The 17146-nt window shown below is 38.3% G+C and overlaps 1 protein-coding gene across 2 annotated transcripts in view; it reads right to left on the minus strand.

The window, feature by feature from the left end:
• The window catches only part of LOC137166573 (orofacial cleft 1 candidate gene 1 protein homolog), a 101577-nt gene that overhangs the window by 74880 nt on the left and 9551 nt on the right, over positions 1-17146 (minus strand). The window lies entirely within an intron of this gene.

Raw genomic sequence — 17146 nt, forward strand, 5'->3', positions numbered from 1 at the left:
ATCCATGCCTGCTGCTGCTTTGGCAGTGGCACATGTCAGGCTCTTTAAGATTGCTTGGTGATTTTGGCAGCCTGCCATACTTTTCCCAAGGAACACAAATAAAAGAAGGAAAATGGGGATTTTTAATATTGCACAACTCAGCTAATCCGAATGGAATTTCAGAGGACAAAGAAAAGGCACTTCTGTCACTGGAGGGGTTTCTCAATGGCCTGCTGCAAACAATGAAGATGTTCATGCTTCTCAAAGGGAAGGTCACAAGAAACCTATATAATGAAAATTGTTAGGCAACCTAAACACAGGGGCTGCTACCAATTCCCCTACAATAATAATAATAATGGTCTTTTCAAGAAGCGAAATGTTCAAGATCAGATAGACAAGAGGAAATGATGAGGGCCCTGACCCAAAGAAACACTTAAGTATATATGTACCTTTAAAAACATGCTTAAGACCCTTGCTGAATTGGAGCCTACATGTCTTTAAAATAAGGTCATGCTGAATAGTTGATTTTTTTTCTTATTGTAATGAGAAATACCCTTACACACTTAGTTCTTGCTCCTCCCATTTTTGGCCTTTATTCATGTAAGCAGATCCACTGATGTCAACTCAAATGAATAAGGATTCACAGGATTAGGTCTTTAAAATCTTCACTCAATGGTTCCTAATCACAATCCATTTTTATTCAGCAAAGCATTTAAGCACATGCTTAACTTTAGGTAGGTGCTTAATTTCCAATTACTTCAAAAAAAATTAAGCACATGCTTAAATATTTTGCTGAACTGGGACCAAATTTCTTGAAGAATTTTTTTCTTTCTTGGCCTTTTCTTTTAAGGAGAACAAAGAAATAATAAAGACCTAGTTAAAAAGCTACAGTGGATCTTTTAAAATAATGGATTAGCTGTTGAAAGTTACAGTTTCTGGCCATGGACACTGGTGACATTAGCTGAATTATGTATTACAAGTTTCAAGCAAGGAAAGTCTTCCATTTTTGTCTGTGACTGGGAAAATAAAAAATTGCAATAGCTTGTGAAAGTGTCATAACAGCTTTTCGCAGTTCAAAGGCATTAAATTACCAGCAATCGATACCCTTAGAAAAACTTAAAAGATATTTACTAGGAAAGAATAAAGAGACTGGTCTAATTTGTACTTGGACTATGAGAAGAGTTTACAAATAACAGAGCCGTTAACAAGTGCATAGGTTGCAGCTTAGAAGGAGGAAAAGGGCCTGAATTTATAGATTCCACTTACGTTCACAAGAAATTTGGCCCAAGTAAGAATGGCACAATGGAGCCTTTAGGAAGTATGTTACAACACACCTGGGGTAGCGTTTGTAGATATAAACAAATGCAAACATAGGGCACAGGTGAAGAATATAAAGGCCAAGTATAAGGGACAAGCTCTTTAGCGTGTAACAGACCGATTGTAGCTATTTCCCACATGTATCATTAAAAACTAAAGGCTGTGTTTTAGTCTGTACGTGTTCTGCAGTGTTTGTATTTTACAAATAGATGTTCTGGAGCCCAGCTTCATTTTCTAAGATGACAAATAATGGATCCTGTGATGACATGAAGGTTTTCTGCTGTGTGATGGGGTGATGACTTGTTTCTAGTACTTTTAACAGTTTTTGTTTTCTTATTCTAGCTGGGGTTGCATGGCACTAAAGTCAAAGAAAGCTAATACAGTAAATGGAAACTGCTGTCAGTATGCACCAAATTAGTCAATCCTTTTAGCACAAGTGAATTTCAGATAGCAGCTCAAGCATGACCACTATGATCACAGCCTAGTGTTTATGTATACACAGGAACAATGAAGTGGCCTGGCAATTACTGGAAATACATTCCTCCAGCTTTCAGGCTATGCCAAGCTTAATACTGTGGTCAGCTCATGTGGGAGAAACTAGATCAACTTAGATTTCATTGCAGCTATTGTAATTAAATTGTATAATTTTGCCTTTCTATAAAACTTCCAGTACTCAATGTACAGCAGCTTAAACTACTGTGACATGTGTTACGTTGTATGGGTTGCAATCTCACAGGTATATGGTAATAACCTTTCTCCTGTCTCAGTAACCATTTATGCATCATAGACCTATTGAATCATTATCTCTACTTTGCCATTCTGAAAATATTATAGAGACTGATGCAAAACCCACTGAAGGCAATGGAAAGACTCTTGTAGACTTCAATGGGATTCAGTTTATGCCCATAACTAGCGATGGGAAAAAAAAAACTCAGAATGTTTGGGATGAAATCCTAGCCCTACTGAAGTCAAGGGGAGTTTTGCCATTTACTTCAATGGGACGAAAATTTCGCACATGCAGTTTGAGTTCAACTCACATAGGCATCCAAAAGCATGTTGTTTATGCAATCTTTCCACCACTCTGAAGTCTGCAAAATTAGGGTGGAAATCTCAAGATAATAGGTTCATTCGTGTTTTTGGAACTTCTACTGCCAGTCCTAGCAAGAAATGCCATTAGAGCAGCCTCTCTCATTCTCATGGGATTTCAAATAATTCATCCAGGCTAAAAACCATGTAATATTTTTAAATAATGTCCCTTACTTGGGTCTTATTAGTAGCATCTCACATGATTAAAGATGAGAGAACTTTAAAATCTACTTAGTGTTTCGTAATTAACACACTCAACATTTCCCTTTGCAATTGTGGATGGAGTGCAATGGCCAAGCAGTGTCACCTGGAGGCTTGCTGCCTTCGGAAGTATTCTGCAGAGCAAAGGGACTCACTACAACTGAAAAATCATCAGTGGAATCCAGACATTCCCCTCTTGTGAGGTCACTAGCACTGATAGCCCCTCTTGTGAGATCCTGGTGCCCCCTCCAATCAGGATGGACTTTGTGGTGAGGACATGGGGTTAAGACACTGGAGAACTAAGCAGCTCTGGGTTCTCTTCCCAGCTCTGACACTGAATTCCTGGGCTAGTCACTTTCCCAGAGCTGATCAGAAAATGGGTTATTTTTTCACAGAAACATTTCATTGTCATCAATATTTTCCAGTACAGGTTTCAACTTTTCATAAAGTAGTTTTTTGGTTTTCAGATTTTTTTAATTGATTTTTTAAAAGAAAACTTGGAGAATTCTGTGAAAAGCAGACACTTTTAGCAAAAAACATTTGGTTGAAAAATCTAATTTTCGATCAAAAAAATTTTTCACAGAAAATTTTCATCCGACACAGAATTGCTCTGTGCCTCAGTTTCCCCATCTGTAAAATGAGGATAAATATACTTCCTTACATTCCAATGGTATAGTGAAGATAAATGCATTAATTTTTGGGGACACTTATACTACAGTGATGAACACTATAGAAAGACCTTTAAATAAAATAAAGTTATGCTGCCCCTATGCAGATATGATGGAGGTAAAGAACTCAACTTTCTCAATCCCCATTCCAACCCACCCATGCTGAAATGGCTGCTTACTTTTTGCACTTTACTCAGTTTGGACAATGCAAATAGACTTGTCAATATCATTTTTGTTTACAGTTCATTTCACTTTCTGGTTCTCATGCATTATCACAACACTACATTATTTAGGGTGGAAACACTGAAGGGTAACGTATACATCTAAATAAAATCTATTTTCAATGAGAGCTTTTATTTTAAAAATGTGTTACAACAGTTCTATTATTTTATTGTGTTTTGTAAAATACATATGTAATTTTGGAAATATTTTGTATAATATTAGGTGAAAACTTGTAAACAAAATCTACTTTTTGAACCTAAAGCATGGACAGTGTTGCACTATGCACATCCAAGTTTTGTGTGTAGGCAAAAAAATGAGGCAAAAATTATCCAACGATTTCAGGACTTCATTTCCTTTTGGCTCGAGTAGCTTTGTGATGTGTGGAGGAATTAGGTTGCTATGTTTTCTGAACCAATTTATATATTTCTATTAATAAAATAACCCATCAAGTAATATTCATATTGTTTTAAAAAAGTTTTGGGGATTTTTAGTAGGAGGGAAATTACATTTCCGAAATTGACTCCTCCGGAGTTGTACCATTTTTCTCTTAGATCAGAACAGATAAAACATATTTTCACTGAAGCTGCTTCCCCGAGCAGCCTTTTCTTGCAGAAATTTGTTCTTAGGCGCTTCTTGTCAGTGCTTTCCATCGTTTCTCCAAAGTTTGCATTTTTTTAATATATATAAATTTTGCTGTCCATGGCAATAAATATCACGTCTGTCATCCACAGCTATCAATATGTCGCAGAGACTGCTTTTCCATCTCATGCGGTTGTGATGAGCTTTCAAATTTGGCTCCAAGCATTCATCCCTTGTTGGCTCAAGAGCAAAGTAAATCTGCAACAGCCATTAACTCTTACTTTAACCATATCTGAGATTCTGAGCATTGTACTGTAGCCTCTTCGCTCACTAGTGGGGAAAGAACTGCAAAAGCCACAACAATGTTAATATTAAATCAACATGAAATATACTGAATATTTCAGGTGCAACTGACAAAACCCTTTCAATGGGACTGTACAATAATTTCACAAATGTAACTAAGTTGTTGAAATTACAGTAAACAACCATGAGATAGGCTCATATGTGGTGCTATTAGAATCTACTGCTGGTTCTAACATTTCCTGAGATTCAGTGTGAGGTTCAAATGCTTCTTTTGTGCCATAATATAGTTCCTCTCCCATGTTGCTTCCCTTCTTCCGTTGTTTTTCTATGCACTATTATTGCATATCATCTCTCATTTTAATCTTTTTAGTCTTCCCAGCATTTGCCTTCCCTTATTATGTGATGTAGACATTGTTACATATAGTCATTTCTTTGTATACAACCAATAACAAGAGAACCTCAGGTTGTATGCTTAAGCACCCAAAAGTCAGAAAATAAGAAAGTTAAGGTTGTGTGTGGACAATTTGCAGAGCGAGAGAGCGCCTGTAATCACATGCTATTTCTCAAATACTACAAAATGTATATAATTTTTCTACACCTTAGCTACACATGTGCAGCATTGTGTCATTCTGTGTACTATTCTGTGTACTCTAGAGCCTATTAAAATAACTTTTATGGAAAGTATACAGCTAAACAGTCTTACACAGCCTACTATAGATGAAGTATAGCAGCCGTGAAATAGTGACAATTTGCCGCATAACTGCATCCAGCCCAACAAATTGTAACAAATAATTTATTCATCACATTCTACCTTCCTCTGCTTGCAGATGTTCATTAAAAAAGAGAGCAAAATTATTCAGTATGTGAAATTATTTGTGGATTTCTTCATATAGGATGATAAAGTTTATGAACATCATGAAGAGTTTATTACAAGTACTCTGTATTCAGAATTCACATGGAGGGTTATTTACATAAGTTACATGGCACTGTTTCTGCTCCCTAGTAGGAGGACTTACTATATGTATTGAAACAAAGGGCTTATCCTGCACAGTCCTACTATGGGGCACATTTATTACCACCATTAGTAGTCCCAACTGATTGTAGAGTGGGATCCTAACTGTATAAGAATTAAGAATATTACAACTGAGCATTTGATTTTAAAATTCACTTTTCATAAATATCCAGTGGAATTTTTTCCCCTCTCTTCTCTCCACAGTAAGTCACATCCTCCACAATAATACCGCTGAAAAAAAATTGATCTGGAAATGTAAAAAAAAAATCCTTTTGTATCCCATACAATAAATATGCTCACAAATAGGAGAGATTGTTAAATGTTTTCATAACTTTGTATTCTGCACTTAATCCCATTAAAATCTTGGCCAGAAAAGTACCTTTGTAATCCACACAAGTTAACTTCTGCTATTTTATTATAAGATATTAAATGTCATCTCTAGTAAATGTAGTACAAAAGCTAATATTTAAACTGCATTGGAACAACAGTAGTAATAAAAGAAACTAAGTTCATGTTGTGGCAAAGATTTACATTAAGATAAGGAAAGATCTTTCTTTAGGAAAAGTTGTGGTTGAGGGGTGTCACACGGAGTGGCTGAATGCAAATACCTGCTGCTGGCTGGTTTCATGTACTGTCAATGAGGACACATATGACCTTGAAAACTCTAGTGAGAAAGCAGAAGGCCAATCCCACTGGGTTGTTATGCTTCTCATCAGCTGTTTTTTCTTATCTGAATAATTCAGCATAAAGTGCGAGTACAGTATTGTAGCAGGTCTTTAACCCAGCTGGCTTGCTTGAAAAAATATTTGTAACCTGAAGCCTTTCTAGACTGTTCTATTAGGGGACTTATCGGCATGTCTGTTTATTCAAGAGTTGGACACATGGGACTGAATACTGCAAGGTGCTCAGTATTCTCAATGCTCATTGATTTCACTGGGAGTTGAGGATGTGAGCACTTTGGAGGATCAAGTCCGTAAAGTCAAATGTATCCCTGCTACAGTGAAGAGCAGCTAATCATCCTTCTTCTTTATCTACCAAGAGCAGATGTTTTCAGAGATTTGCCCCATATTCACTAGGGTCACTTTGGAATGAAACCCTGTTACATTGCTCTAAGAACAAGAGTTCCTCCCAAATAATGTAATTCTGTTCTTTGTAGAGAACCTTGTAGGTCTTTGAATCTACGATATATGTAGCCTGCAACTCAGGCAGCGTTTTAGGCTTAAGTCTCCAGGCAAGCTTTAGTCAACACCACTTCAAATCAAGACAGAGTGAAATCATGAATACTCTCCATCACACGTGTCTCTGCTGAACAGTTTGATACGGCCCTATTTCCTGTGACAATAGAGTTAAGGGAATGAAACATGTTGTTTGGAAACAGCAAAAAGCTGTCAGCAGTAACCACTGTCAATACTCATGCTGGGCTAAGCTCAGTACTGTTGCTTGTCATTTATTATTTATTTACTTTACAAAAAATGTATTTAGTATAAAGTGCTTCCATATACAAGCAACGATGGACCTCTAATAAGCCAGTGGTGAATTCGATCCTAGTTCTAGGTTTGTTTTCTTTTTAATCATCTACATAAATACATTAGAGAAAATATTCATCTGTCTATACTTTATGTCGTGTAAAACAGACCCAGAAGCATTTTGCAAAAGTAGTCACAGAAAAATTGGCTAGGCAGGAGGAAAGGAAAGCTATTAAAGATGTTTAAAAGTCTGCATGCAAGCAGCAAGAATGAGAGATACACCGCAAAAGAAAGAAAGAAACAAACAAAATAACTTACTGAGCGTTTTTAAAGGTACTGCCACTGCAGCAGCAAGCTCAAAGTATTTAACGACTGGAACACCCAACAAAGTAGCAAGAATAGCTGCAGCAAAAGGTCAAAAAAATCTATCTTCACAGATGGAGATGACAAATAAATAGAGGTAGATAAAGGTGCTGAACTAAATATTCGGTGCATTATTTTGCCTGGGCTTATTGGGTTTGGGTTTTTTTTATTTATTTATTTTAATCATAGGCTGCCTATTCAGCAGTCAGGAAAAGGCCAGCTTGTCCAGACAAATCTGTTTAAGTTCATCAGCTGCTGTTTGTCACTAAGATTTTGCTTTCATCTCTGTCCATTATCAGATTATGTCGTTTGTGGCAGGCAAATCTTCCCAAGGTGTTTTTTATATCATCGCTCCCCTTATTTTAAAGCAGAGAGTATTGGTCCCAGGATATTAGAGATACAGGGTGGATGAGGGAATATCTTTTATTGGACCAACTTCACAGACTAAAGTAAGCATGCTTCTTTTTTTTTTTAAATCTGCTGAACATTGAGTCATGGCACTCCATAGCTCAGAATACTGTGCACAAGTTCTCATGGTCATTATTGATAATGATTCTACAAACGAGGGATGTGACAACTCATTTGGCCAAATTTAGATGCCACCGTAACAAATAAAAGTGACAAACAGCAAGAGGTAGGACTTTACAGGGATTGTGGCTGCTTGTTATAGGGTCCCTGCGTTGGAAGCCAGTGTAGGAGATGGGCCTGAATTCTCCTAACAGACAGGGGAGTGGCAAGGGTATTGGGGGCACCAGCCAGATAGCAAATTCTCTGGAAGGGGAGGATTTTAGTGACCTGGCCAGAGGGCCAAGCCCCTGAGAGAAAGATGTAGACCTAGGAGTGAGCACAAGTGGGGCAGCAGAGTGAGACATGATGGGAAAAGACAACACTGGAGGGAGGGTGCATGCTGGCAGAGCTAATCCCCAGGATGGCCAGCAAGAGGCGCCACTGATTGGACCCCATATTGATAGCCATTTTGGGCCTGCTCTTGCATTCCTCACATACCTCAAATTCCCACCAGTATCAATGGCAATTTGGGTTAAGCAAAGAACACAGGCATAAAAAGAGAAAATGAGTGAGGGAGAGAGATTATATTCAGAATATGATGATGTGGTGCAAAGGGCTCAACTGCATGAATCTGGGATGGTAACATCCCTCATGAGGAACAAAACCACAATGAGTTAGGCAGATCATCCCAAATAAAATCTTTATGCCATGTGTGGCAAAGCACCCCCTCAGTCTTGCTAGGCTAGAGCTGTCTCCCTTGGTGGGACAGGCCTGGAGTAAATCTGCCCCACGCTGGACGAGTCTTTTGGTTCTCTGCTCAGCATCTCTGATCTAGAATGTTCAGGATGGGTCTTGATTTGGGCCTGAGGAAGGTCCCTCCGACTCCCCAGTGGGGTGTGTTGCGTCTAAATGCCCAGGCCCCAGCAGAGTACCTTGCCTTGGCTCCTTTGGTGGGGCTGCAGTTGTGGTGGTGCAGCCCTTAGGGGGAAAGCAATAGCCCTTCCCCCAGGGTGGATCCTGGGTTTTCTTTTTTTTCCTTTTTCTGCTTTCCTTTTGGAGAGAAGCACTGTCTCCTATACTAGGGAAGTCTCTCTTCTTACTACCACAGACAGCTTGTGTCTCTCCCCCCTTCTCTCTAGCAGAGGAGGGCTTTTAGTAGGCCTGGAGTAGCCTTTAATTGGGCACAGGTGCCTCTAATTGATCTGCAGTAACCTCGTCCCTGCCTGCAGGTAAAAGGGTCTTCAGCATCCTCAGGCTATATCTGCCTTCAAGTACCCTTTTGTAGCCCTCCAGCCTGACTTTATCACACGTTACACTATTGTGCGTTCTGTGTATACCACATACGTTACAGAAAAACTATTTTAGAAATTATTTAAAGGGTGTTTTAAAATACTGGTATTATTTTCATGGGTTCAATTTAGCAGGACTCAGAGAATGCAAATTATAACTAATAAATTACAGAAGCTTCTAGAAATGTCCTGAAGCAGCTTTTCTGAATGCAATATATCCAGTCTACCTATCTAGATACTTCTATGGGCCCTGTGACTATAGTATCTGAGCACCTCCCCAATATTTAAAAACAGATACAGCGATAAAAATGTATTTTTATTTTGTCAGATAAATTGTGTGATTAATGAGGGTAGAATATTTTATTTTAATTGTGCATTTGTGTGACTGTATGAGAGAGCTGTAAAGTCTTTATTAAAGGAAAGTCAAGTCGAAGAGCTTTGCAGTTAGTTCTGGATGTGGCTAAATGCATGGTGATTCTTATCTCTGTAGAGAGTATGTCCCGTAGCGTAGGACCTGTAAAGACTGGTCCCACATGTTTTTGAGCCTCCCTCTACTAGTCCATCATTTCACTGTTCCAGTGGAAAGGACTTGTCATGGTATGTTGTGGCTATAGCAGTGACCTCAGATAGCTTGATCCAACACCTGGGGGGCTTTGAATATCAGGACAGAGACCTTAAAATGGACTCTTTATCCAATGGAGAACCAAGGAGCAGGGTACCAAGGGGATGTACTCATGAATGCCTCTGACCAGGAAGATGCTTAGCTGCTGTATTTTGTATCAAATGAAGCTTTTCGGGGCATGTGGCTTCATTCCTAAATACGAATTGCAATAATGAAGCCTTGACATCACAAGTACAACCAGGTGTGAGACCAGAACAAAGTCTGATTTTAAGGTCTATTATCTCAGGCTGCTCCAGTGCTAAAATCTAGTGCCATGTATCCCAGGTACCATGTAAAGCTATGACTCTCCCCTTTTCAAAAGTATAAAGCTCTAAAGCTTCAATAGTGTAAAGATTTCAGCTCATATTGGCTGAGAGTCATCACACTTCAGACTTGTCATTGTTTCAGGACTTCTTATTACCCACCCTGGGCCCCACGCCTTGTGTAATTTGGATGAGAAAATTCCATATTGGGGATTGGGGAGGGGAAGAAGTTCTCTGTGGCAGGTTGTTTGCTTTGTTTTTAGATGCTCAGAGGCTTGGAGTGTTATGAGAAATCCCCGTGGAAATGGATTAATGGGCAGAATGCAGGTGAGCTGGCCAAATGGACGTGATAAATGAAATTTAACACTTGGATAACTACACCACATGTGTGTCTGTGTATATTACCCACTGGGACTGCTTCTAACATGCCAAACTACTCGGCAGCTTCAAACTGACAACAAATCAATGGGCGCTGAGGACTCTCAGCCTCTCCCAGGAGGCAACTGCAGTTAGGCTTGATATTCTTTCTTGCCTAATTCAAAGAGCTCAAACAAGAACAAATCTAAAATGGTTATGCAGCAGGTAATCGAGAAAGTGAGAGCATCCCTAGCTATATGCAAAAAAATAGGGACTCCCTCACAGGAGCAAATCTCACAAAGTATTCCCCAGGAGCATACTTAATTTAATCCACTCATAATTCTATTTTGCCCAATATTTTTATTGACATGGAGGCATCTGAAGGCAAGCGGCCAGTTTAACTTCAGAGAGAATGTGTTCTTACCTTTTGCAGTCTCACAGAAGAGTGGATCACTGCTTTAATAGACTGAGTATTCTGTTATTTCACAGCTATGCTGATTTTGTAAACAAAGGAGACATTGTTGCCAATACTGGAAATATTGGACAAAGATAAATTGGGCACCAGTAGAAATCTACTTCCTTCTAAAACATATACTAAGTTTACAAGTAAATACCAAACTTCTTGATAAAACAGTCTTCTTATAATTAAGGTAGACTGGATTGCGTTTCAGACAGATGGGTGGATTAATATCCAGAGAGATATCCAGATGTCATCAGAAAATCTCAAAAGGCTAGTCCGGATTAAGGAGTTGATATTTGTTCTTCCTGAGCAGAGAAGCACAGATCAGCTCCTCACACTGCCTGTTTGCTGTAAAGCCCAAATGACTCTGCACCACTGGGCTCTCTCTCCTTCCCTCTGCAAGGAGGGAGAAACAAAAGACTTTTCAGTTGTCTTCATAGTTGATCTTCCAAATCCAGCTTTTTAGTCACAATGACACAGGGGAGCTAAGGCCCTCATAGCTTTCTTGTTTCTCGTTCCTCGAGGCTCTTAGTGGAGGGGCAGTAATGATCCACAGCACACCTTTAATTCTGGAATGGAGTCCTATTAGCAAACTTCAACCCATCACTAATTCCTTGTGCTAACCAGTTCTTCTTATTGCCAGTATACAAGTCTTAAGACTTACATTTTGCATATACACCATGCTAAAATGTTCTGTTTTTTTTTAAATGGTCCCGCTCTTCAGTCCTCATAAAGAAAGAATTCCTAGTGGCCTCAATGTGAGTTTGGTTTGAGTCAGGACGGCAGGGCTGGACCATAAAACATGAGAAGCAGAAACTCGTGCTCTCTCCCAGCATCCCAGCTGACGCTCCGTGCTATCGCAAGTCTTTTCATGGATTCCATTGGCTGACTGATGCAATTGATGGGTTTCCTACACTTAAATATAACCATTTATGTAATATCTTAAAACTGTGAACCTATCACATGCCATTTTGCCACAAAATTTAAATACAGGAGGCATGATTGTCAGTTGCACTAAGGCTCTTTCCAGAAGTATGCAGGGTGTATTCAAGTGGATGGAAAAATCTTCTGCAGGATACAGAGGATTTCCCCAAGTTAGTTTAAAACCGACTTCATGTTGCCTCTGCTTCTAGCCCCTGGTGTTAGGGAATGGAGGAGGCAAGCTAAGGTGGGGATGGTAGGTGACCAGAGCAAACTGTACTACAGCTATTCTTGGCTTCTCAGGACACATAAGGGGTCACAGGAAGAAGAGCATAAATTAGCACTGCCTGGACACTGCTCTAATATATATCCATAGAATATGCAGAACACAAAAGGTGGCTTAAAATCAGATTTACCTACCCGCTGTGTTCCTGCCCCAAGCACAGTAACTGTGTAATTGAGAACTGGGCCCAGGTTGGCTCAATTATGGGAAGTTCAATCAGGTGCTCTAGATATATACAACATAGCATAAAGAGGCCACAATAGAAACAGGATTAAATAGAGTTAGTTAAAGTTGGAATGGCAAACCCATTTCCAGTGTAACTTCTCTCCCTATTTTAGCTGAACTGATTTCTGCAGTTAGTTGTGTAAGTAAACAAAGCCAAGATATACAGTAGTAAATAAATAGGTTCCATGAATGAATTTTTACTGGAATACTGACCAACTCCCATGAAACCTGCCAGAACCTATAAATAAAAATAAAATTTTAAATCTTTTCTTGGTGTTCTTTTCACTGTAAGTTACGATGTCTGCAGTTTGTACTAAATAATCAATATTAGTTAAAATTTTCTATTCTCTCCAGAGGATAGTGTGCTCAGGGTTTTACAATGAAATATCATAATGTTCACTAGGTTTATATATCATATATACATTGTAAAATAAACATCTGACGGCAGCCATGATTGAATCTCAACTCCATAAAAAGTCAATAATTTTCCATTTGCTCTTTAGAAAGCTCAGGCATTACTTATTCTTTCCTAAAGTTTAGGGCCTTCTGAATAGCATTTTTTTCATGCGTCTCTTCCTTAGATTACACTGCATTTTCTGCTAGTCCTCCACATTTCCTTATCTCACTTTGCATGAAACACAATAATTTAAAATAGCAAACTTAAGTTAATTGCCATAGACAAGTGTTAATAGATTTTAATAATACTTTATTAGAATTTATGCAAATTGGGCTGCACTGAGAATCCAAATAAAATCCTAGCTGTTACAGCCATTTTTCCCCTTGTTGTCTTTATATATAATAAGAGAAAAGGAAGCATTAATGAGTACTTTCTGACAGGATCTGTTGATGGAAATGCTCTTCTCATGAGCAGAAATAGGTGTCATAAAGATTATCTTTAAAATTGTGAGTTTCATAATTCATTAATTAGCACTGTCATCTTTTCTCAGGGGGTTATTTACTAACCTCTAGATTTATTTTACAATAGAGGTTTTTTGCCTGATTATTTTTTATCCGGATATAAGTGTGCGCACAGTGTCACGGAGCATTATTCTGTTGACTTCACTATAGACTATTCCATGGATACACATTTTAATATGTAAAACAAAGTTACACCAAGTATTAATTGTACACAGGGAAGGAAGGGAAACAAGTGAGGTTAGGTTTCTGAATTAGTATACTATTACACAGCACTGAATACAAAAGCAAGTCAAAGTTAAGATAGCAAAAAAAAAAAAAAAAAAAAAAAAAAAAGAGAGAGATTCCAAATTAATAAACCCACCATTCCCACTTTGTTCTGCTAACCTACAGAATGTGTCTAAGAACTAGACAATCTCATTTGGCATGGAAGAGTTCAGCCACAGCAGAACTCCTCATTGATGGTAATGGAAAACACACATATGAACTGAGAACAGCAAATGGCTCTAAATGTAAATCATAAAAGTTAGAAAAGGAAAAAGACTTTTTAGATCATCTAGTCCATATCTCACATATTGCTATATCTGGGAAACAGGGAGGAGGTTAAGGATAGAACATCTTCTAGCTTTAACTAAGTTTAGCTTCGCTTTTGTCATTTAACTAAGGGGGAAATATTCCAAACTGGGACCTGTGTTGAGTGCCCACATGTCTTCAGGCCCATCATCATTTAAGCACACAAACAATTGAATTTACATGCCCCAAAACTGTATATGTGTTCATTGGACTGAGGCCATTTTGCAAATTTGCCCCTTAAGGTTATTCACAAGCTTTTGTCTCTAACTGCATGCAAATATAAATAACATAACAAATCTCTGTTAATATGATAATGATCCAGAAAGATAAAACATTATTTTAGCTTTTGGAAACAACGAACCATAATATTTTCTGTTTATGGCAGGTAGCATTTTGGGGCCCAAACCAATATCAATGGAACCATTCTAACACATATGCTACCTAAAATATAAGCCCTACCAAAGGGATAAGGCATTAAATTAATTCCCCATTTTAAAATGTGGAAATCAAGAAACAGAAAGTTGAAGGTGACTTACTCAACATCACACAAGAAGGGTGAAATCCTAGTCTTATTCTAATCAATGGCAAAACTTCCATTGACTTCAGTGGGGCCAGAATTTCACCCCAAGTCTTTTCCAGAGCCAGGAATAGATCCCTCATTCCCTGATTCCCTCAGTACAAATCAACGGAACTTTTGAAATTCATCAATAATATGCGATGGACATCATTAGCAGTGGGCAAACAGTAATGTGAAGTAGCTGTTCTTCATAATGTTGGTAACTTTTTTCAGAAGTGAACTACTGTACTCTTTCTGTACTCTTTCTTGTACAATTTATTAGACAAAAACAACATGCACCAATACATTACAATGAAGAGGCACTTTTCATTTTACGTTACAATGGGCTGAACAAATCTTAAACCAACAGACTATTGGTTTTAACCATTGAGGAGATGGTTTTCAGAAGTACAAAGGGACATTAGGTACCCAGTTAATAGAAGTTGGATGCCTATTATCTCTCTGTGCCTTTGAAAATCTCCTCTTATGCATTTTAACCTAGATTTAGGTATCTATTCCTAAAATCTCTGAAATCAATGCCAAAATTTCCATTGACTTCAAGGAGTATTGCATCAGGTCCTTAATGTTCAGAATTCATTCCTGGTGTAACTCTATTGAAATCAGTAGAATTACACTGGGGATGAATTTGTTATTTTGTGTAAGCCTTTCAAAAATTGTGTGTGGGTTGACAACAGGTAACCCTAAAAACCACAAAAAACATTCAAATGGAAATGGTGACTAGCCCTTAATTATAATTAATCCCAGATATTCTCAAAGACCTTCTTTTACCTTCAAATGAAACTAATTACTAGTGTTTCTTGCTTGTCATTTTTTGCTGTGCTGCAGAACAGCGGCAGCTGGGCTGTCTTTTTGTATTTACTCATAAAGGGCTTTCAACAAATCTGTTTTGAATTCTGTTAGCCCCACCCTCTCCCCCCTAAAAAATGCATTCAAGAATTACAACCTAGTAAAGTGATTTATAACAGCACACAGCATGGTTCAGAACACACTCTGGCAAGTGAGTGAATTTCTCCACCCTTCCTCAGATGCAATCAGGTATAAACAAGTAGCAATTCTTGTTCTACCCAGAGTGTTGAGTGGGAGAAGTGGCCAGTGACTGCCATACCCCACAAACTTTGCCTGCCAGAGGAGGATTGCTTTGGACATACCAAGGAGTTGCAGACACCCCATCTTGCCCATGTTGCAGATAGCAGCTGGAGAACTAACCATTCCCTTTGTGGCCATGGGTTGCCCACTGAGCCTGGGAGCACGTCTGCCACCCTAACGCTCCTTTTAGTGTGAAGTTGAAATCCTGCTGGTACATGAAGGGGGAAATAGAGACAGAAGGTCCTTCCCTTAGAGAGTCAAAGCCCACTACTGCACCCAGGCAGTATTGTGAAGGAGATAGTCCATAATGTCCTCTGATTCTAACTACAGTAGCACCTCAGTTACGAACACTGGGGGAATGGAGGTTGTTAAGTAACTCTGAAAGTTTCGTAACTCTGAACAAAACGTTATGGCTGTTCTTCCAAAAGTTTACAGTTGACTTAATACAACTTTGGAACTTTACTATGCGGAAGAAAAATGTGGCTTTTAACCATCTTAATTTAAATGAAACAAGTACAGAAGTAGTTTCCTTGCCTTGTCAGATCTTTTTAAACTTCCCCCACCCTTTTTTTTTTTTTTTTTTTTTAAAGTAGTTTACATTTAACACAGTACTGTAGTATACAGTATTCGCTTCCCCCCCCCCCCTTTTTTTTTTTTTTTTTGTCTCTGCTGCTTGATTGTGTATTTCTGGTTCCAAATAAGGTGTGAGATTGACTGTTCAATTCATAACTAAGGTGTTCATAACTCTGAGGTTCTACGGTATATATATGTACCAGAACTTGTGAGTTATGGGATCCTCTAACTAGCTAACTTGGTATCTCCTGTTTGTGATCTAAATGCTTGCCTTCAATATTGTGATGCAGTAACTTCCTGAATTAGTGTGGAGCAGTCGTACATGTGACAGAAAACCGGTTGCCAGCTCTCACAAAGTTTATCATGAGTCTCATGATATGTAGTATTTTTCATAGTGCCCTACTCCCCTAGTTATGTGATGACATCAGAACCTCATCATTCATTTAAAAAACAAAACAAAAACAAAAAAGTATGTTTCTAGTCTTAATGGTAATGGAGGAAAATTTCAAAACATGAACCTTCAAGGCTCAAAACCAGAAGTCAAATTAAATAAACCGCCAAAATTCATTATTTTAAGCCAAGCTCATTATTTCTGAGGGCCTTACTCCTCACTTTTGAATGTTCAGTACAAGCCCAATGATGGGTCTTTGAATGTCTGAATAGGTGCGGGGAATGTTAAGGAATGTGGGAGAATGAGCACAGTTCTCTCTGCTTAAGTGACATCTATCTTTTGGTGGGTCATAAAATCTGCAGATGTTACCTTCTGGATGGCAGTATATCTGGAATGTTTAAGAAGCCCAGTATCTTAAAAGAAACTATTCAGTTTAAAAGGAATTGTTTGGTCTCTCTGGGAAGGAATAAGTAAAAAAAGACTGATGATATAGCTAATGTTATATTATGCAACAGATTGCTCATGTATTATTTAAATGCATCTTAGCTTCCTTTTAATTGTTTTTAAGTTGAATTAGATATTTGCATACACAACAACATGGCCAAATAGGGTTGAGAAACTGGTGTTTTCCCTGAACATACTCCTCGTACATTATAATTACCTGTAATTAAGGCCCACTTAACCATGGGTTTTTGATACCTGGAAGATGGTGTTCAGTTTTGTCTTATGTTTTCTAATCCTCTGGGAAATTTAGTTGAATAACTGAACAATTCAACAACTGTTGAAAAAGTGACCATTTTGTGGCAGCATTTCTGTGCATTTGCAATTGTTTTCTAGGAGAATGTTTGTATTAAAGGGTGGTGATGAGT

The sequence above is a fragment of the Emydura macquarii genome, unplaced genomic scaffold (assembly GCF_026122565.2).
Source record: "Emydura macquarii macquarii isolate MOO-44397 ecotype Brisbane River unplaced genomic scaffold, CSIRO-AGI_Emac_v2 contig_2890, whole genome shotgun sequence".
NCBI classification, from domain to species: domain Eukaryota; kingdom Metazoa; phylum Chordata; order Testudines; family Chelidae; genus Emydura; species Emydura macquarii.